Below are 21,853 nucleotides of genomic sequence, written 5' to 3'. Positions count from 1 at the left end.
CACCCTATGCAATGCATAAATAGAACAAACACTCTCAAAGCTACCATGTTATTCTAACTATGGTGCTTTACAATGATGGAGTAGTGATTATGCACCCAAAGTTCAAATTCTTGCGGTGCCATGTCACGTATACTCAAACATGGGTTAGATCAGTGTGATCTATGTTTGTTGTCGTTGTTTTATTGGCATAGGATACTCACTGCTTGACATTATACTAATTCTTCTTACTCCATACTGAAATCATCGTTGGTACCCTTACACATGGGTTAGATCATCATTGTCATCATCTCCTACGTTTGTCATCATCTCCATTGTCTTTTACAGACAAAGTTCTGTGTGTCGGTCGTCCGGTACTGTCCGGACTTCCGTAAAAAGCCTTCCGTTGCCCTCTTCTGGTCGTCTGGTCTATTCGGTCTTCCATTAATATTTTCCCTGGCCCAGGCACCGGACGTCCGTAGGACTCCGGTCGTCCGTAAAAAGCCTTCGGGCGCTCTCTTTCGGTCGTCCGGTCTATCCGGTCTTCCGTTAATATTTTCCCTGGCTAAGGCATCGGAAGTCCGTAGAACTCCGGTCGTCCGATCTTTTCTCGGGCACCTATATATAGCGTGGGGTGCGGTTTGGGTCAGTTTACCCTAATCCTCGTTCGCTCCCCTCCTCTATTCCCCACTACCGCCACCCCTGTCGCGCGGCTCCCCACCGCCCGTGCCCCTCGCCAACGCCACACCGCTCGGGTGGCCCCAGTCCCCGGCGCGGCCCACTGCCTGTTTCGCTCCGGTCAACGTCTCCCTCCGCGTTCTTCACTCCGAGTTATAACCTATCTCTTCTCCCCTCATCCATCGATTCTTTGATCTATGGTGGGGGTCGTTGATTTGGGTCTTCCTCCTCCTCTAGGTCGAGATGCCCAAGACCAAGCACTCTTCGCGCAAGAAGGCACTACAGGAATCCAGTATTTTGCCGTCTGCCATGGCGGACGGCAAAGGCACGGACGGCGGACGACAAAGAGCTTTGCCGTCAGCGGCGGACGGCAAATAGGGACGGCAAAGACAAGGTTGGCAAACAGGTCCTTTGTCGTCTGCTTTTTATGGCGGACGGCAAAGAGTCCTTTGCCTACAGCGCCGGACGGCAAAGAGGAGGGACGGCAAAATACTGGACGTCCGCCAGCGTTAGTCCGTTAGGCGGCTAACGGCGGCCTTTGCCGTCCGCCAGCGGACGGCAAATTTGAGCGCCTCTTTGCCGTCCGCCAGTTGACGTCAACAATGTATCAGCGCCCGCTGTTTTTTGCCGTCTACCACAGCGGACGGCAAAGGCAAAGTCTTTGCCATCAGCTTAGCTTTGCCGTCCGCCACGGTAGGCAAATTTGCCAAATGGCCCATCTCTCAGGAAGCACAAGTGGGCGCCACGTGCCCCCTTTGCCGTCTGCCACCGATGGCAAAGGTGTCTTTGCCGTCTGCCGCGGACGGCAAAGAGCCTGCACTGCCTCTTTTTTATTCTGTTTTTCTTATATCCAAAAATTATCACAGCAAATATATCACAGGACTCTTTCACAATAAATATCCAGCACATATATATCCATCCATACATACATAGTAGGTTGCACATAGTTCCATCGATCCATACATATTACAATATGCAAAGTTTCATCATAGCAATCTAGTTTCATCATAGCAAGTTAATTCCATCATAGCAAGCGAGCAGAATACAAGAAGTGCATCAAAGGAAAAAACAAGCAATCCATCATAGGAAGCTGGCTTCCGTGAAGTGAATGAAACCTGCAAAATGACAAATAAGAAAGTTAGAAAAAGAAGACTAGAAGAAGAATTAGACTAGAAGAAAAAGAATAGAAGAAGAAGAAGAAGACTAGAAGAAGAATTAGACTAGAAGAAAAAGAATAGAAGAAGAAGAAGAAGACTAGAAGAAGAAGTATATGCCATTTATTAGCTAACTTAGGTGAACTGGATCATTTATGAGCTAAATTAGTTGAAATGGATCGTTTATGAGCTAACTTAGGTGAAATGGATCGTTTATTAGCTAACCTAGGTGAAATGGATCGTTTATGAGCTATCTTAGGTGAAATGGATCGTTTATGAGCCAAGTTAGGTGAAATGGATCGTTTATGAGCTAACCTAGGTGAAATGGATCGTTTATTAGCTAACCTAGGTGAAATGGGTCGTTTATGAGCTAACCTAGGTGAAATAGGTCGTTTATGAGCTAACCTAGGTGAAATGGGTCGTTTATGAGCTAACCTAGGTGAAATGGGTCGTTTATGAGCTAACCTAGGTGAAATGGGTCGTTTATGAGCTAACCTAGGTGAAATGGGTCATTTATGAGCTAATCTAGGTGAAATGGGTCGTTTATGAGCTAACCTAGGTGAAATGGATCTTTTGGAGCTAAGTTAGGTGAAATGGATCATTTATGAGCTAACCTAGGTGAAATGGATTGTTTATGAGCTAACCTAGGTGAAATGGGTCGTTTATGAGCTAACCTAGGTAAAATAGGTCGTTTATGAGCTAACCTAGGTGAAATGGGTCGTTTATGAGCTAACCTAGGTGAAATGGGTCGTTTATGAGTTAACCTAGGTGAAATGGGTTGTTTATGAGCTAATTATGCAATTTTTGACATAAGTAAGCTAAGTACATATCGTTTTAGAGCTAACTTAGGTAAAATGGATGGTTTATGATGTCAGTAAGCTTATTAAGTCATTTTGGAGGAAAAGAAGCTAACTCTAGGTCATTATGGTAAGCATATTGGAGGAAATAAAGCTAAGTCTAGGTCTTTATGCATTTGTTAAGCAAAACACTAGAGAAACTTATCGGGATCAGGGAGGTGTAGGAGCGGGCTGGCTAGTGCCGGTAGCTGGAGAAGGATCGTGTGATGCGTTTCTGGAGTTAAGCTGCACCAAAGATCATTTCCAATGTCTCGTTAGCATTATGACACTCAAATGTTAAGACTAGCAAGTAATGTCCATTCAAATTAAACTCACCGTGGTCCCAGGAGCAATCACTGTCATCGGCGGAGCGGTCTGACCGGTCTTCTCGCACACAGACTGCACATTTGGTTTTGACGACTCGGTCATACTAGTTAGTAATGAGACAAGCACTACATGAATGTTTTGGCTAATCTGCAGAAGAAACTTACCACAAGGAGCTCGTACATGGCCCTTGCCTGCATGTCATTCCGTGCCCTCTCCTCCTCTAGGTCGAGATGCCCAAGACCAAGCACTCTGCGCGCAAGCAGGCACTACAGGAATCCAGTATTTTACCGTCTGCCACGGCGGACGGCAAAGGCACGGACGGCAGACGACAAAGAGCTTTGCCGTCAGCGGCAGACGGCAAATAGGGACGGCAAAGACAGGGTCGGCAAACAGGTCCTTTGCCGTCTGCTTTTTATGGCGGACGGCAAAGAGTCCTTTTCCTACAGCGGCGGACGGCAAAGAGGAGGGACGGCAAAATACTGGACGTCCGCCAGCGTTAGTCCGTTAGGCGGCTAACGGCGGCCTTTGCCGTCCGCCAGCGGACGGCAAATTTGAGCGCCTCTTTGCCTTCCGCCAGTTGACGTCAACAATGCGTCAGCGCCCGCTGTTTTTTGCCATCTGCCACGGCGGACGGCAAAGGCAAAGCCTTTGCCATCAGCTTAGCTTTGCCGTCTGCCACGGTAGGCAAATTTGCCAAATGGCCCATCTCTCAGGAAGCACAGGTGGGCGCCACGTGCCCCCTTTGCCGTCTGCCACCGATGGCAAAGGTGTCTTTGCCGTCTGCCGCGGATGGCAAAGAGCCTGCACTGCCTCTTTTTTATTCTGTTTTTCTTATATCCAACAATTATCACAGCAAATATATCACAGGACTCTTTCACAATAAATATCCAGCACATATATATCCATCCATACATACATAGTAGGTTGCACATAGTTCCATCGATCCATACATATTACAATATGCAAAGTTTTATCATAGCAATCTAGTTTCATCATAGCAAGTTAATTCCATCATAGCAAGCGAGCAGAATACAAGAAGTGCATCAAAGGAAAAAACAAGCAATCCATCATAGGAAGCTGGCTTCCGTGAAGTGAATGAAACCTGCAAAATGACAAATAAGAAAGTTAGAAAAAGAAGACTAGAAGAAGAATTAGACTAGAAGAAAAAGAATAGAAGAAGAAGAAGACTAGAAGAAGAAGTATATGCCATTTATTAGCTAACTTAGGTGAACTGGATCATTTATGAGCTAAATTAGTTGAAATGGATCGTTTATGAGCTAACTTAGGTGAAATGGACGTTTATTAGCTAACCTAGGTGAAATGGATCGTTTATGGGCTATCTTAGGTGAAATGGATCGTTTATGAGCTAAGTTAGGTGAAATGGATCGTTTATGAGCTAACCTAGGTGAAATGGATCGTTTATGAGCTAACCTAGGTGAAATGGGTCGTTTATGAGCTAACCTAGGTGAAATAGGTCGTTTATGAGCTAACCTAGGTGAAATGGGTCGTTTATGAGCTAACCTAGGTGAAATGGGTCGTTTATGAGCTAACCTAGGTGAAATGGGTCGTTTATGAGCTAACCTAGGTGAAATGGGTCGTTTATGAGCTAACCTAGGTGAAATGGGTCATTTATGAGCTAACCTAGGTGAAATGGATCTTTTGGAGCTAAGTTAGGTGAAATGGATCGTTTATGAGCTAACCTAGGTGAAATGGATCGTTTATGAGCTAACCTAGGTGAAATGGGTCGTTTATGAGCTAACCTTGGTGAAATGGGTCGTTTATGAGCTAACCTAGGTGAAATGGGTCGTTTATGTGCTAACCTAGGTGAAATGGGTCGTTTATGAGTTAACCTAGGTGAAATGGGTCGTTTATGAGTTAATTATGCAATTTTTGACATAAGTAAGCTAAGTACATATCGTTTTAGAGCTAACTTAGGTAAAATGGATGGTTTATGAGGTCAGTAAGCTTATTAAGTCATTTTGGAGGAAAAGAAGCTAACTCTAGGTCATTATGGTAAGCATATTGGAGGAAATAAAGCTAAGTCTAGGTCTTTATGCATTTGTTAAGCAAAACACTAGAGAAACTTATCATGATCAGGGAGGTGTAGGAGCGGGCTGGCTAGTGCCGGTAGCTGGAGAAGGATCGTGCGATGCGTTTGTGGAGTTAAGCTGCACCAAAGATCATTTCCAATGTCTCGTTAGCATTATGACACTCAAATGTTAAGACTAGCAAGTAATGTCCATTCAAATTAAACTCACCGTGGTCCCAGGAGCAATCACTGGCATCGGCGGAGCGGTCTGACCGGTCTTCTCGCACACAGACTGCACATTTGGTTTTGACGACTCGGTCATACTAGTTAGTAATGAGACAAGCACTACATGAATGTTTTGGCTAATCTGCAGAAGAAACTTACCACAAGGAGCTCGTACATGGCCCTTGCCTGCATGTCATTCCGTGCCCTCTCCTCCTATAGGTCGAGATGCCCAAGACCAAGCACTCTGCGCGCAAGCAGGCACTACAGGAATCCAGTATTTTACCGTCTGCCACGGCGGACGGCAAAGGCACGGACGGCAGACGACAAAGAGCTTTGCCGTCAGCGGCAGACGGCAAATAGGGACGGCAAAGACAGGGTCGGCAAACAGGTCCTTTGCCGTCTGCTTTTTATGGCGGACGGCAAAGAGTCCTTTGCCTACAGCGGCGGACGGCAAAGAGGAGGGACGGCAAAATACTGGACGTCCGCCAGCGTTAGTCCGTTAGGCGGCTAACGGCAGCCTTTGCCGTCCGCCAGCGGACGGCAAATTTGAGCGCCTCTTTGCCGTCCGCCAGTTGACGTCAACAATGCGTCAGCGCCCGCTGTTTTTTGCCGTCTGCCACGGCGGACGGCAAAGGCAAAGTCTTTGCCATCAGCTTAGCTTTGCCATCTGCCACGGTAGGCAAATTTGCCAAATGGCCCATCTCTCAGGAAGCACAGGTGGGCGCCACGTGCCCCCTTTGCCGTCTGCCACCGATGGCAAAGGTGTCTTTGCCGTCTGCCGCGGATGGCAAAGAGCCTGCACTGCCTCTTTTTTATTCTGTTGTTCTTATATCCAACAATTATCACAGCAAATATATCACAGGACTCTTTCACAATAAATATCCAGCACATATATATCCATCCATACATACATTGTAGGTTGCACATAGTTCCATCGATCCATACATATTACAATATGCAAAGTTTCATCATAGCAATCTAGTTTCATCATAGAAAGTTAATTCCATCATAGCAAGCGAGCAGAATACAAGAAGTGCATCGAAGGAAAAAACAAGCAATCCATCATAGGAAGCTGGCTTCCGTGAAGTGAATGAAACCTGCAAAATGACAAATAAGAAAGTTAGAAAAAGAAGACTAGAAGAAGAATTAGACTAGAAGAAAAAGAATAGAAGAAGAAGAAGACTAGAAGAAGAAGTATATGCCATTTATTAGCTAACTTAGGTGAACTGGATCATTTATGAGCTAAATTAGTTGAAATGGATCGTTTATGAGCTAACTTAGGTGAAATGGACGTTTATTAGCTAACCTAGGTGAAATGGATCGTTTATGGGCTATCTTAGGTGAAATGGATCGTTTATGAGCTAAGTTAGGTGAAATGGATCGTTTATGAGCTAACCTAGGTGAAATGGATCGTTTATGAGCTAACCTAGGTGAAATGGGTCGTTTATGAGCTAACCTAGGTGAAATAGGTTGTTTATGAGCTAACCTAGGTGAAATGGGTCGTTTATGAGCTAACCTAGGTGAAATGGGTCGTTTATGAGCTAACCTAGGTGAAATGGGTCGTTTATGAGCTAACCTAGGTGAAATGGGTCGTTTATGAGCTAACCTAGGTGAAATGGGTCGTTTATGAGCTAACCTAGGTGAAATGGATCTTTTGGAGCTAAGTTAGGTGAAATGGATCGTTTATGAGCTAACCTAGGTGAAATGGATCGTTTATGAGCTAACCTAGGTGAAATGGGTCGTTTATGAGCTAACCTTGGTGAAATAGGTCGTTTATGAGCTAACCTAGGTGAAATGGGTCGTTTATGTGCTAACCTAGGTGAAATGGGTCGTTTATGAGTTAACCTAGGTGAAATGGGTCGTTTATGAGCTAATTATGCAATTTTTGACATAAGTAAGCTAAGTACATATCGTTTTAGAGCTAACTTAGGTAAAATGGATGGTTTATGAGGTCAGTAAGCTTATTAAGTCATTTTGGAGGAAAAAAAGCTAACTCTAGGTCATTATGGTAAGCATATTGGAGGAAATGAAGCTAAGTCTAGGTCTTTATGCATTTGTTAAGCAAAACACTAGAGAAACTTATCGTGATCAGGGAGGTGTAGGAGCGGGCTGGCTAGTGCCGGTAGCTGGAGAAGGATCGTGCGATGCGTTTCTGGAGTTAAGCTGCACCAAAGATCATTTCCAATGTCTCGTTAGCATTATGACACTCAAATGTTAAGACTAGCAAGTAATGTCCATTCAAATTAAACTCACCGTGGTCCCAGGAGCAATCACTGGCATCGGCGGAGCGGTCTGACCGGTCTTCTCGCACACAGACTGCACATTTGGTTTTGACGACTCGGTCATACTAGTTAGTAATGAGACAAGCACTACATGAATGTTTTGGCTAATCTGCAGAAGAAACTTACCACAAGGAGCTCGTACATGGCCCTTGCCTGCATGTCATTCCGTGCCCTCTCCTCCTCCATCATCTTTGTCGTCCTCTCCTCCAACTCCCGCTGCCTCTCCGCCGCCTCCGCCAGAAGTTTCTCCGTTCTATCTTATCATAGGGCATCTTCAGTGCACGGAGGATTTTGTCCGACTGGTACAGGTTTGTAGGCATTACATGGCCTTTGGATAGAAAGCGTCCAAATACTGTCATCATTCCATCGTAGCATTCTCTGCCCAAGTTGAACTGAGCCTTCAGAGCCATTACTTGTGAGATGGCATCCAACTGACAAAGCTCAGTGTGCTCATGGAGCGGACGTTTTGAAGACTCCAACATTTCATTGAAGGCCTTTGCAGATTCCTCCATCTCCTCGTCCGAATCCCGAGCATCATCGAAGTCTTGCACCATGTTTTCCATCCCGGTACCATGCTCGTCGGTGCAACGACGATCCACCTCAGCTCGGTCACGTTGGGCAGACTCACCATGAAATGTCCACACCGTATAATCGGGCGTAAAACCACTCTTCTGCAGGTGTTTGCACATTTCAGCCTCTGTCCTCTTTTCCCAATTGCCGCACCGTAAACAGGGGCACCAGGTTTTCCTCTGGCCATTTGCAAATGCGGCTCGCACAAACCCCTTGGTTTTTGTGAACCATTCAGTGCTCCATTTGTTCTGACCAGTGTGACCGGTGTACATCCACGCACGATCACTCATCTTGACTTTCAGAGCTACTAGACACACAACAAATATATATATATATATATATAATTCACCATGTATATATTCATCAGTTGATCTACTTTGTCAATTTTATTACGTCCATGCAACCTGCACTCTAATAGGTAATGATAGGTCCTAATCCCACCCGAGTATGTTTAGATTGGGTTCATTTTCCCATGCTATGCTCCGGATCCTACGCAAAATTTCGGCAGCACCTCCCCGCTGTTCTCCTGATACACGTCTCTGCAATAAACAGAGAGGATGTGTACCCGGAGAACAACAGGGGAGGCACTGACGAAATTTATGCGTCGGATCCGGAGCAAAGCATATGGGAAAACGAACCCAATGTAAACATACTCGGGCTGTCCATGGATAGCGTTGGACAATTTGAAAGAATCAAGCTTATAAATATGCAAATGCATGCATATTTATAACTATGACACTTTCGAATGGGAGACACATATTGGTTACGCATACTGATGATTCAAGACACATATATAGCTAGCTATCAAGTTTCATCGCAATAGATCAAATAATTAATGGGGGAGGAGGACATGTCATTTGTGCTCACCCACGAACGAAGGGGCAGAGCTCGTCAAATGCACGGCGAGGTCGTCGAACACCAAACCTCGCAGCGATGAAACAACTGCACATTTAAAACTACCCGATCAACACAATTATATATGATGTTTTTCATAACAAAATCGAAAAATATATGACCTAACTAATAAGTCACAAATATATAACCCCGTCGGCCTCTGGAAGGCCAAAGAACACCTTTTCGGGAGGTGTCGGGGGTCGGGGTGTCGTGTCGGTGTCGGGGTGCCGTGTCGGGGTCGGGGTCGGGGTCTCGGGGTCGGGGTGTCGGGTCGGGGTGCCGGGTTGGGGTCGGGGTGCCGTGTCGGTGTCGGGGTGTCGGGTCAGGCTCGGGGTCGGGGTCGGGGTGTTGGGGTCGGGCTCTAGGGGTCGGGGTGTCGTGTCGGGGTGCCGGGTCGGGGTCGGGGTGCCGTGTCGGGTCGGGGTTTTTTCCTCTTTTTTCCTTTTCTTCTTCTTCCTCTTCTTCCTTTTCTTCCTTTTCTTCCTTTTTTTCCTTCTTCTTCTTCTTCTTCTTCTTCTTCTTCTTCTTCCTCCTTTCCTTTTTCCTCTTCTTCTTCTCCTCCTCTCCTCTTTTTTCTTCTTCTTCTTCCTCTTCTTCTTTTTTCTTCTCCTCCTCCTCTTCTTCTTCTTCCTTTCCTTTTTCCTCTTCTTCTTCTCCTCCTCTCCTCTTTTTTTTCTTCTTCTTCTTCTTTCCTCAAACTAAACTAAACCTAAAACTAAACCTAAATCTAAAACTAAAACTAAAACTAAAACTAAATCTAAACTAAACATAAACCTAAAACTAAAAAACAGAAAATAAGAAAAAACTAAATGTAAACCTAAAACTAAACTAAAACTAAAACTAAAACTAAATCTAAACTAAACATAAACCTAAAACTAAAAAAACAGAAAAAGGAAAAAAAATAGGAGGTAGAGCTCACCTGGGGCAGTGCCGGTGGAGGAGGGGGGCGGGGCGGCCTGGGGCGGCGGCGCCGGGCCCGGGGCGGTGGGGGGCGGGGGGGCGCGGCTGCGCCGAGACGGTAGGGCGGCGGGGGCGACGGGGCGGGGGGCCGGTGGGGGAGGTGGCCGGTGGAGGAGGGGGGCGGGGCGGCCTGGGGCGGCGGCGCCGGGCCCGGGGCGGTGGGGCGCGGGGAGGCCGGGGCGCGGCGGCGCCGAGACGGTAGGGCGGCGGGGGGCGACGGGGCGGGGGGCCGGTGGGGCGCCGGGTGGTGGGGCGACGGCGCCGGGCGGCAGTGGCGACGGGGCAGGGGGGCGGTGGGGCGGCGGGGTGGTCGGGCGACCGGGCGGCGGCGAGTGGTGGGGGCGGCGGCGCGTGTGTGAAGAGCAGGGAGAGAAACAGGGCGGGGTGGGGCACGGCCGTTAGATATGTTAAATCTTTGCCGTCCGCCCCCTTTGTCGTCCGCTTTTTTGCTCTTTGCCGTGTGCTAGCAGATGGCAAAGAGGGGGGCCGTTAAGTTTTTTTTAAGCAACTCGTCTGTGGGGCCCCCTCCCTCTTTGCCGTCAGCTAGCGGACGGCAAAGAACTGGCTGATGGCAAAGACTTTCTTTGCCATCAGCCAGTTCTTTGCCGTCAGCTTTTGGGAAGCTGATGGCAAAGAGCTTCTTTGCCGTCAGCTAGCAGACGGCAAAGAGCTGGCAGATGGCAAAGTAGCTGATTCCAGTAGTGAGGTCACCGGTGGGCCTTCTCGTATGTCTCGTCGTGGTGGCTCCGACGATTCACAGGAGCGGGCTCATCCTCGGAAGCGTGCCGCCCGCTCTCACAGCTCTACTAGCAACTCCTCTTTGGAGGAATCCGACTATGAGGATGAACTGGACGATTTGGAGCAGCCTGAATTTGTTGTTGTTCGCACCTCCGCACCCAAGTCGGGAACTCGTAGGCCCACCTTCAAGCCTCCCCCTCCTCCGGTGCAACCTCACAGTGATGCTCGTCATATCTCTCTTGAACCTCCTTTACCACTCAGCCGCAACGTTAAGCGGTTCAACGAGGTTGCCATTGCTGCATATCTTAAGTTGTGTCATGATGTTGATCAATTTACGATTGCTCGTGACTCTCGGGACAATCATTTTCGCACTAATGTCCAAGCTGACATTTTTACCACTGTCATCATTCCTAAAGGTCTCTCTCTGCATGTGTGCATTGATTTAGAGCATATCCGTACTCATCCGGAGAAATACTTCGGGGCTATTGAGCTCATTGAGTCGTCCAATCTTGCTGCTCCGTTTGCATTTCAGCATGACTTTAACCAAGCCGCCATTCATCAATTCTATGCCACATGTTTCTTCAGTCCAAATAACACTATTACTTGGATGACCTCCGACACAAAGCTCATGGCTTCTTATTCTCAATTTGTTGCTGCCCTTGGTTCTCCTGACACCGGGTTCAAAATTCATAAAGATGACCCCTAACATAGGCCCAAGGGCATTGATGCATGTGCTGATCTTCTCAAACCCATAGCTGAACTAACTGATGAGGAGAAACAGAAGGGCCTTAACCAGGTCTCTATTTGGCGCTCTCCTTTCTTCATTATCTATCAATGTGTCATTCGCACCATTTATCCTAAGATGGGTGACAAGGGCTCTTGTAGTAGCTACTGCATCGATCTCATGCATCGCCTCTATGCGGCTCCCAAAGGGAAGATCAATGTCCCTCATTTTCTATGGCATGAAATTCGCCTCGCTTCTCTCCAGCACAAGCGGGCCTTTCCTCATGCTCCCTTTCTTCAGGCATTCATCAAGAGTGTGGCTCCGTTTCCTATTGTCTGCACTCATCTGAATGAGCGATGGGTCATTCCCGCACACATGGCAGATGATTATGTTCCCAAGGACTCTTCCTCTTCTGCTCATCTGCGCCGTACTGCTGCTAGCATTCCTCGGTCTGCTCCTACTGCTCCCTCCGGATCTGCACCATTTGGTCGCATTGCTTGCTTTCTTGGGAGGCTCACTCTGCCTTGATGAAGGCAGTTACCTTTAACTGCTCCCAAAATCACGATGTTGTCACTCGCCTGATCACCTCCAAGAATGCTCCAAAGGCTCGTCTGAGAGACTCCGAAGTTTTTGATGTGAGTGATGATGACTGTCTTCCTGATGCTCCCTCTTTTGACTTTGGATTTCCTTTGAGTCCTGAGTGGTCTGATTTCTTTGAAGAGGCCGGTGGCAGTGGTGCTCATGATGACCATGATGGTGCTGGGTTCTGATGATGATGATGCTGTTCTGGTTGCTCCTCTTGGCCCCTTTTGGGTATTTGATGCCAAGGAGGAGTAAGCACTTATCCTCTTAGTACTATAATATGTGATATTCGCTTGTATCGAACTATGTTATGTATCGTACCATGAACCTTGTTATGACTACTGTTGCTTTATGTTTTATGATGTGAGTGATGTGAAGGAAATATGCCCTAGAGGCAATAATAGGGTTATTATTTATTTCCTTATATCATGATAAAAATTTATTATTCATGCTAGAATTGTATTAACCGGAAACATAATACATGTGTGAATACATAGACAAACAGAGTGTCACTAGTATGCCTCTACTTGACTAGCTCGTTGATCAAAGATGGTTATGTTTCCTAGCTATAGACATGAGTTGTCATTTGATTAACGGGATCACATCATTAGGAGAATGATGTGATTGACACCACCCATTCCGTTAGCTTAGCACTCGATCGTTTAGTATGTTGCTATTGCTTTCTTCATGACTTATACATGTTCCTATGACTATGAGATTATGCAACTCCCGTTTACCGGAGGAACACTTTGTGTGCTACCAAACGTCACAACGTAACTGGGTGATTATAAAGGTGCTCTACAGGTGTCTCCAAAGGTACTTGTTGGGTTGGCGTATTTCGAGATTAGGATTTGTCACTCCGATTGTCGAAGAGGTATCTCTGGGCCCACTCAGTAATACACATCACTATAAGCCTTGCAAGCATTGTGACTAATGAGTTAGTTGCGGGATGATGTATTACGAAACGAGTAAAGAGACTTGCCGGTAACGAGATTGAACTAGGTATCGAGATACCGACGATCGAATCTCGGGCAAGTAACATACCGATGACAAAGGGAACAACGTATGTTGTTATGCGGTCTGACCGATAAAGATCTTCGTAGAATATGTGGGAACCAATATGAGCATCCAGGTTCCGCTATTGGTTATTGACCGGGAGGTGTCTCGGTCATGTCTACATAGTTCTCTAACCCGTAGGCTCCGCACGCTTAACGTTACGATGACAGTTATATTACGAGTTTATATGTTTTGATGTACCGAAAGTTGTTCGGAGTCCCGGATGTGATCACGGACTGACGAGGAGTCTCAAAATGGTCGAGACATAAAGATTGATATATTGGAAGCCTATGTTTGGACATCAGAAGTGTTCCGGGTGAAATCGGGATTTTTCCAGAGTACCGGGAGGTTACCGGAACCCCCCGGTAACTTGATGGGCCTTAGTGGGCCTAGGTGGAAGAGAGGAGAGGAGGCCAGGGCAGGGCCGCACGCCCCTCCCCCCAGTCCGAATAGGACAAGGAGAGGGGGGCGGCGCCCCCCCTTTCCTTCCTCCCCTCCACCTCTTCCCCCTCTCTCTCCTAGTCCAACATGGAAAAGGGGGGAGTCCTACTCCCGGTAGGAGTAGGACTCCTCCTGGCGCGCCTCTCCCCTTGGCCGGCCGAACCCCCCCTTGCTCCTTTATATACGGGGGCAGGGGGTACCTCTAGACAGACAATTGATCATTGATCTCTTAGCCGTGTGCGGTGCCCCCCTCCACCATATTACACCTCGATAATATCATAGCGGTGCTTAGGGGAAGCCCTGCGTCGGTAGAACATCATCATTGTCACCACGCCGTCGTGCTGACGAAACTCTCCCTCAACACTCGGCTGGATCGGAGTTCGAGGGAAGTCATCGAGCTGAACGTGTGCTGAACTCGGAGTTGCCGTACGTTCGGTACTTGATCGGTCGGATCGTGAAGACGTACGACTACATCAACCGCGTTGTGTTAACGCTTCCGCTTTCGGTCTACGAGGGTACGTGGACAACACTCTCCCCTCTCGTTGCTATGCATCACCATGATCTTGCGTGTGCGTAGAATTTTTTTGAAATTACTACGTTCCCCAACAATGGCATCCGAGCCTGGTTTTATGCGTTGATGTTATATGCACGAGTAGAACACAAGTGAGTTGTGGGCGATATAAGTCATACTGCTTACCAGCATGTCATATTTTGGTTCAGCGGTATTGTGAGATGAAGCGGCCCGGACTGACATTACGCGTACGCTTACGCGAGACTGGTTTCACCGTTGTGAGCACTCGTTGCTTAAAGGTGACTGGCGGGTGTCTGTCTCTCTCACATTAGTTGAACCGAGTGTGGCTACGCCTGGTCCTTGCGAAGGTTAAAACAGCACCAACTTGACAAACTATCATTGTGGTTTTGATGCGTAGGTAAGAACGGTTCTTGCTAAGCCCGTAGCAGCCACGTAAAACTTGCAACAACAAAGTAGAGGACGTCTAACTTGTTTTTGCAGGGCATGTTGTGATGTGATATGGTCAAAACATGATGCTATATTTTATTGTATGAGATGATCATGTTTTGTGACCGAGTTATCAGCAACTGGCAGGAGCCATATGGTTGTCGCTTTATTGTATGCAATGCAATCGCCATGTAATTGTTTTACTTTATCACTAAGCGGTAGCGATAGTTGTAAAAGCAATAGTTGGCGAGACGACAACGATGCTACGATGGAGATCAAGGTGTCGCGCCGGTGACGATGGTGATCATGACGGTGCTTCGAAGATGGAGATCACAAGCACAAGATGATGATGGCCATATCATATCACTTATATTGATTGCATGTGATGTTTATCTTTTATGCATCTTATCTTGCTTTGATTGACGGTAGCATTATAAGATGATCTCTCACTAAAATTTCAAGATAAAAGTGTTCTCCCTGAGTATGCACCGTTGCCAAAGTTCGTCGTGCCCAGACACCACGTGATGATCGGGTGTGATAAGCTCTACGTCCATCTACAACGGGTGTAAGCCAGTTTTGCACACGCAAAATACTCAGGTTAAACTTGACGAGCCTAGCATATGCAGATATGGCCTCGGAACACTGAGACCGAAAGGTCGAGCGTGAATCATATAGTAGATATGATCAACATGGTGATGTTCACCATTGAAAACTACTCCATTTCACATGATGATCGGTTATGGTTTAGTTGATTTGGATCACGTAATCACTTAGATGATTAGAGGGATGTCTATCTAAGTGGGAGTTCTTAAGTAATATGATTAATTGAACTTAAATTTATCATGAACTTAGTACCTGATAGTATCTTGCTTGTCTATGTTAATTGTAGATAGATGGCCCGTGTTGTTGTTCCGTTGAATTTTAATGCGTTCCTTGAGCAAGCAAAGTTGAAAGATGATGGTAGCAATTACACGGACAGGGTCCGTAACTTGAGGATTATCCTCATTGCTGCATAGAAGAATTACGTCCTGGAAACACCGCTGGGTGCCAGGCCTGTTGCAAGAGCAACACCAGAAGTTATGAACGTCTGGCAGAGCAAAGCTGATGACTACTCGATAGTTCAGTGTGCCATGCTTTACTGCTTAGAACCGGGTCTTCAACGACGTTTTGAACGTCATGGAGCATATGAGATGTTCCAGGAGTTGAAGTTAATATTTCAAGCAAATGCCCGGATTGAGAGATATGAAGTCTCCAATAAGTTCTACAGCTGCAAGATGGAAGAGAATAGTTCTGTCAGTGAGCATATACTCAAAATGTCTGGGTATAATAATCACTTGATTCAACTGGGAGTTAATCTTCCGGATGATAGCGTCATTGACAGAATTCTTCAATCACTGCCACCAAGCTACAAGAGCTTCGTGATGAACTATAACATGCAAGGGATGAATAAGACAATTCCCGAGCTCTTCGCAATGCTAAAGGCAGCGGAGGTAGAAATCAAAAAGGAGCATCAAGTGTTGATGGTCAATAAGACCACTAGTTTCAAGAAAAAGGGCAAAGGGAAGAAGAAGGGGAACTTCAAGAAGAATAGCAAGCAAGTTGTTGTTCAGGAGAAGAAACCCAAATCTGGACCTAAGCCTGAGATTGAGTGCTTCTATTGCAAGCAGACTGGTCACTGGAAGGGGAACTGCCCCAAGTATTTGGCGGATAAGAAGGATGGCAAGGTGAACAAAGGTATATGTGATATACATGTTATTGATGTGTACCTTACCAGAGCTCGCAGTAGCACCTGGGTATTTGATACTGGTTCTGTTGCTAATATTTGCAACTCGAAACAGGGACTACGGATTAAGCGAACACTGGCCAAGGACGAGGTGACGATGTGCGTGGGAAACGGTTCCCAGGTCGATGTGATCGCCGTCGGCACGCTACCTCTACATCTACCTTCGGGATTTGTATTAGACCTAAATAATTGTTATTTGGTGCCAGCGTTGAGCATGAACATTATATCTGGATCTTGTTTGATGCGAGACGGTTATTCATTTAGATCAGAGAATAATGGTTGTTCTATTTATATGAGTAATATCTTTTATGGTCATGCACCCTTAAAGAATGGTCTATTTTTAATGAATCTTGGTAGTAGTGACACACATATCCATAATGTCGAAGCCAAAAGATGCAGAGTTGATAATGATAGTGCAACTTATTTGTGGCACTTTCATTTAGGTCATATCGTTGTAAAGCGCATGAAGAAACTCCATAATGATGGACTTTTGGAATCACTTGATTATGAATCACTTGGTACTAGCGAACCGTATCTCATGGGCAAGATGACTAAAACACCGTTCTCCGGAACTATGGAGAGAGCAACTGATTTGTTGGAAATCATACATTCAGATGTATGTGGTCCGATGAATATTGAGGCTCGTGGCGGATATCGTTATTTTCTCACCTTCATAGATGATTTGAGCAGATATGGGTATATCTACTTAATGAAACATAAGTCTGAAACATTTGAAAAGTTCAAAGAATTTCAGAGCGAAGTTGAAAATCATCGTAACAAGAAAATAAAGTTTCTACGATCAGATCGTGGAGGAGAATATTTGAGTTACGAGTTTGGCCTACATTTGAAACAATGCGGAATAGTTTCGCAACTCACGCCACCCGGAACACCACAGCGTAATGGTGTGTCCGAACGTCGTAATCGTACTTTACTAGATATGGTGCGATCTATGATGTCTCTTACTGATTTACCGCTATCATTTTGGGGTTATGCTTTAGGGACGGCTGCATTCACTCTAAATAGGGCACCATCGATATCCGTTGAGATGACGCCTTATGAACTATGGTTTGGCAAGAAACCAAAGTTGTCGTTTCTTAAAGTTTGGGGTTGCGATGCTTATGTGAAGAAACTTCAACCTGATAAGCTCGAACCTAAATCAGAAAAATGTGTCTTCATAGGATACCCAAAGGAGACTGTTGGGTACACCTTCTATCACAAATCCGAAGGCAAGACATTCGTTGCTAAGAATGGATCCTTTCTAGAGAAGGAGTTTCTCTCGAAAGAAGTGAGTGGGAGGAAAGTAGAACTTGATGAGGTAACTGTACCTGCTCCCTTATTGGAAAGTAGATCATCACAGAAACCAGTTTCTGCGACACCTACACCAATTAGTGAGGAAGTTAATGATAATGATCATGAAACTTCAGATCAAGTTATTACTGAACCTCATAGGTCAACCAGATTAAGATCCGCACCAGAGTGGTATGGTAATCCTGTTCTGGAGGTTATGTTACTAGACCATGACGAACCTACAAACTATGAAAGAAGCGATGGTGAGCCCAGATTCCGCAAAATGGCTTGAGGCCATGAAATCTGAGATGGGATCCATGTATGAGAACAAAGTATGGACTTTGGTTGACTTGCCCGATGATCGGCAAGCCATTGAAAATAAATGGATCTTCAAGAAGAAGACTGACGCTGACGGTAATGTTACTGTCTATAAAGCTCGACTTGTTGCGAAAGGTTTTCGACAAGTTCAAGGGATTGACTACGATGAGACCTTCTCACCTGTAGCGCTGCTTAAGTCTGTCCGAATCATGTTAGCAATTGCTGCATTTTATGATTATGAAATTTGGCAAATGGATGTCAAAACTACATTCCTGAATGGATTTCTAGAAGAAGAGTTGTATATGATGCAACTGGAAGGTTTTGTTGATCCAAAGGGAGCTAACAAAGTGTGCAAGCTCCAGCGATCCATTTATGGACTGGTGCAAGCCTCTCGGAGTTGGAATAAACGCTTTGATAGTGTGATCAAAGAATTTGGTTTTATACAGACTTTTGGAGAAGCCTGTATTTACAAGAAAGTGAGTGGGAGCTCAGTAGCATTTCTGATATTATATGTGGATGACATATTACTAATTGGAAATGATATAGAATTTCTGGATAGCATAAAGGGATACTTGAATAAGATTTTTTCAATGAAAGACCTCGGTGAAGCTGCATATATATTAGGCATCAAGATCTATAGAGATAGATCAAGATGCTTAATTGGACTTTCACAAAGCACATACCTTGACAAAGTTTTGAAGAAGTTCAAAATGGATCAAGCAAAGAAAGGGTTCTTGCCTGTACTACAAGGTGTGAGATTGAGTAAGACTTAATGCCCGACCACTTCAGAAGATAGAGAAAAGATGAAAGATGTTCCCTATGCTTCAGCCATAGGCTCTATCATGTATGCAATGCTGTGTACCAAACCTGATGTGTGCCTTGCTATAAGTTTAGCAGGGAGGTACCAAAGTAATCCAGGAGTGGATCACTGGACAGCGGTCAAGAACATCCTGAAATACCTGAAAAGGACTAAGGATATGTTTCTCGTTTATGGAGGTGACAAAGAGCTCATCGTAAATGGTTACGTTGATGCAAGCTTTGACACTGATCCGGACAATTCTAAATCGCAAACCGGATACGTGTTTACATTAAACGGTGGAGCTGTCAGTTGGTGCAGTTCTAAGCAAAGTGTCGTGGCGGGACCTACGTATGAAGCGGAGTACATAGCTGCTTCGGAAGAAGCAAATGAAGGAGTCTGGATGAAGGAGTTCATATCCGATCTAGGTGTCATACCTAGTGCATCAGGACCAATGAAAATCTTTTGTGACAATACTGGTGCAATTGCCTTAGCAAAGGAATCCAGATTTCACAAGAGAACCAAGCACATCAAAAGACGCTTCAATTCCATCCGGGATTTAGTCCAGGTGGGAGAAATAGAAATTTGCAAGATACATACGGATCTGAATGTTGCAGACTCGTTGACTAAGCCTCTTCCACGAGCAAAACATGATCAGCACCAAGACTCCATGGGTGTAAGAATCATTAGTGTGTAATCTAGATTATTGACTCTAGTGGAAGTGGGAGACTGAAGGAAATATGCCCTAGAGGCAATAATAAAGTTATTATTTATTTCCTTATATCATGATAAAAGTTTATTATTCATGCTAGAATTGTATTAACCGGAAACATAATACATGTGTGAATACATAGACAAACAGAGTGTCACTAGTATGCCTCTACTTGACTAGCTCGTTGATCAAAGATGGTTATGTTTCCTAGCCATAGACATGAGTTGTCATTTGATTAACGGGATCACATCATTAGGAGAATGATGTGATTGACTTGACCCATTCCGTTAGCTTAGCACTCGATCGTTTAGTATGTTGCTATTGCTTTCTTCATGACTTATACATGTTCCTATGACTATGAGATTATGCAACTCCCGTTTACCGGAGGAACACTTTGTGTGCTACCAAATGTCACAACGTAACTGGGTGATTATAAAGGTGCTCTACAGGTGTCTCCAAAGGTACTTGTTGGGTTGGCGTATTTCGAGATTAGGATTTGTCACTCCGATTGTCGGAGAGGTATCTCTGGGCCCACTCAGTAATACACATCACTATAAGCCTTGCAAGCATTGTGACTAATGAGTTAGTTGCGGGATGATGTATTACGGAACGAGTAAAGAGATTTGCCGGTAACGAGATTGAACTAGGTATCGAGATACCGACGATCGAATCTCGGGCAAGTAACATACCGATGACAAAGGGAACAACGTATGTTGTTATGCGGTCTGACCGATAAAGATCTTCGTAGAATATGTGGGAACCAATATGAGCATCCAGGTTCCGCTATTGGTTATTGACCGGAGAGGTGTCTCGGTCATGTCTACATAGTTCTCGAACCCGTAGGGTCCGCACGCTTAAAGTTACGATGACAGTTATATTATGAGTTTATATGTTTTGATGTACCGAAGGTTGTTCGGAGTCCCGGATGTGATCACGGACATGACGAGGAGTCTCGAAATGGTCGAGACATAAAGATTGATATATTGGAAGCCTATGTTTGGACATCGGAAGTGTTCCGGGTGAAATCGGGATTTTTCCGGAGTACCGGGAGGTTACCCGAACCCCCAGTAACTTGATGGGCCTTAGTGGGCCTAGGTGGAAGAGAGGAGAGGAGGCCAGGGCAGGGCCGCACGCCCCTCCCCCCAGTCCGAATAGGACAAGGAGAGGGGGGCGGCGCCCCCCTTTCCTTCCTCCCCTCCACCTCTTCCCCCTCTCTCTCCTAGTCCAACATGGAAAAGGGGGGCAGGGGGTACCTCTAGACAGACAATTGATCATTGATCTCTTAGCCGTGTGCGGTGCCCCCCTCCACCATATTACACCTCAATAATATCATAGCGGTGCTTAGGCGAAGCCCTGCGTCGGTAGAACATCATCATTGTCACCACGCCGTCGTGCTGACAAAACTCTCCCTCAACACTTGGCTGGATCGGAGTTCGAGGGAAGTCATCAAGCTGAACGTGTCCTAAACTCGGAGGTGTCGTACGTTCGGTACTTGATCGGTCGGATCGTGAAGACGTACGACTACATCAACCGCGTTGTGTTAACGCTTCCGCTTTCGGTCTACGAGGGTACGTGGACAACACTCTCCCCTCTCGTTGCTATGCATCACCATGATCTTGCGTGTGCGTAGAAGTTTTTTGAAATTACTACGTTCCCCAACATGATGAACTTATTTATGGTATTATGGTATCTTGTGTTACTTGAGATTTCGGTGTTTTGGTATCACACTAAGGGGGAGCTCCTCTCATGCTTATTTATAATTGTGCACATAGTTAGGGGGAGCTCCACAACAAATCTTTTCGATATTCAAAGTTTTTATTATTATTATTGAGAAGTGCATGTATGTTGTCATCAACTACCAAAAAGGGGGAGACTGAAAGTGCAATCATGCCCTTAATCTTATTTTGATGTTGATGACAACATGCATACAAGGGACTAATCATGTTTATCAAGTATATCTCAGGATTAAGTCTCAAGGGCGTGTGTGGATCATACCTAGGGACAAATGCATATCATTCAAGATCGGAGTTACAAGAAAATAGCTTTGGCTTTTCTTTCTTTACGACTTTGTTTCTTGAGTATAGGGATCCCGCACTATTAAGAGGGGATCGTTGGATCTAGTGAAAGATTTGCTCAAAACCCACCAACTCCATTTTTCATCGGACGTCCGGTACTCTACGGACGTCCGATACCTCGCAGCTGACTGGACTCCCGGCTCTTCACGGTCGTCCGGTGTTTCTTCACAGAACGATATTTACGGATATCCGAGCTTCTCCGGACGTCCGGTTGCCGGACGTCCGTTTTCCTCCGGAGGTCCGGCACTTCCTCAACAGAACATTATTTACGGATTTCCGGTCATCTCCGGACTTCTAGTCCCGAACGACTAGCACGTTCCGGACGTCCGATGGCTGTGTGCTGTTTCGTGGCCTGCGGATCTCCAGCGACCGGACGACCGATGGCGGTCGGACGCCCGGACCTATCTGTGCTACCGGACGTCCGGTCCTGTCCGGATGTCCGACCTCTACAG

The sequence above is a fragment of the Aegilops tauschii genome, chromosome 6, assembly GCF_002575655.3.
Source record: "Aegilops tauschii subsp. strangulata cultivar AL8/78 chromosome 6, Aet v6.0, whole genome shotgun sequence".
Taxonomy (NCBI): domain Eukaryota; kingdom Viridiplantae; phylum Streptophyta; class Magnoliopsida; order Poales; family Poaceae; genus Aegilops; species Aegilops tauschii.
Note: the sequence above shows the minus strand (reverse complement) of the source record.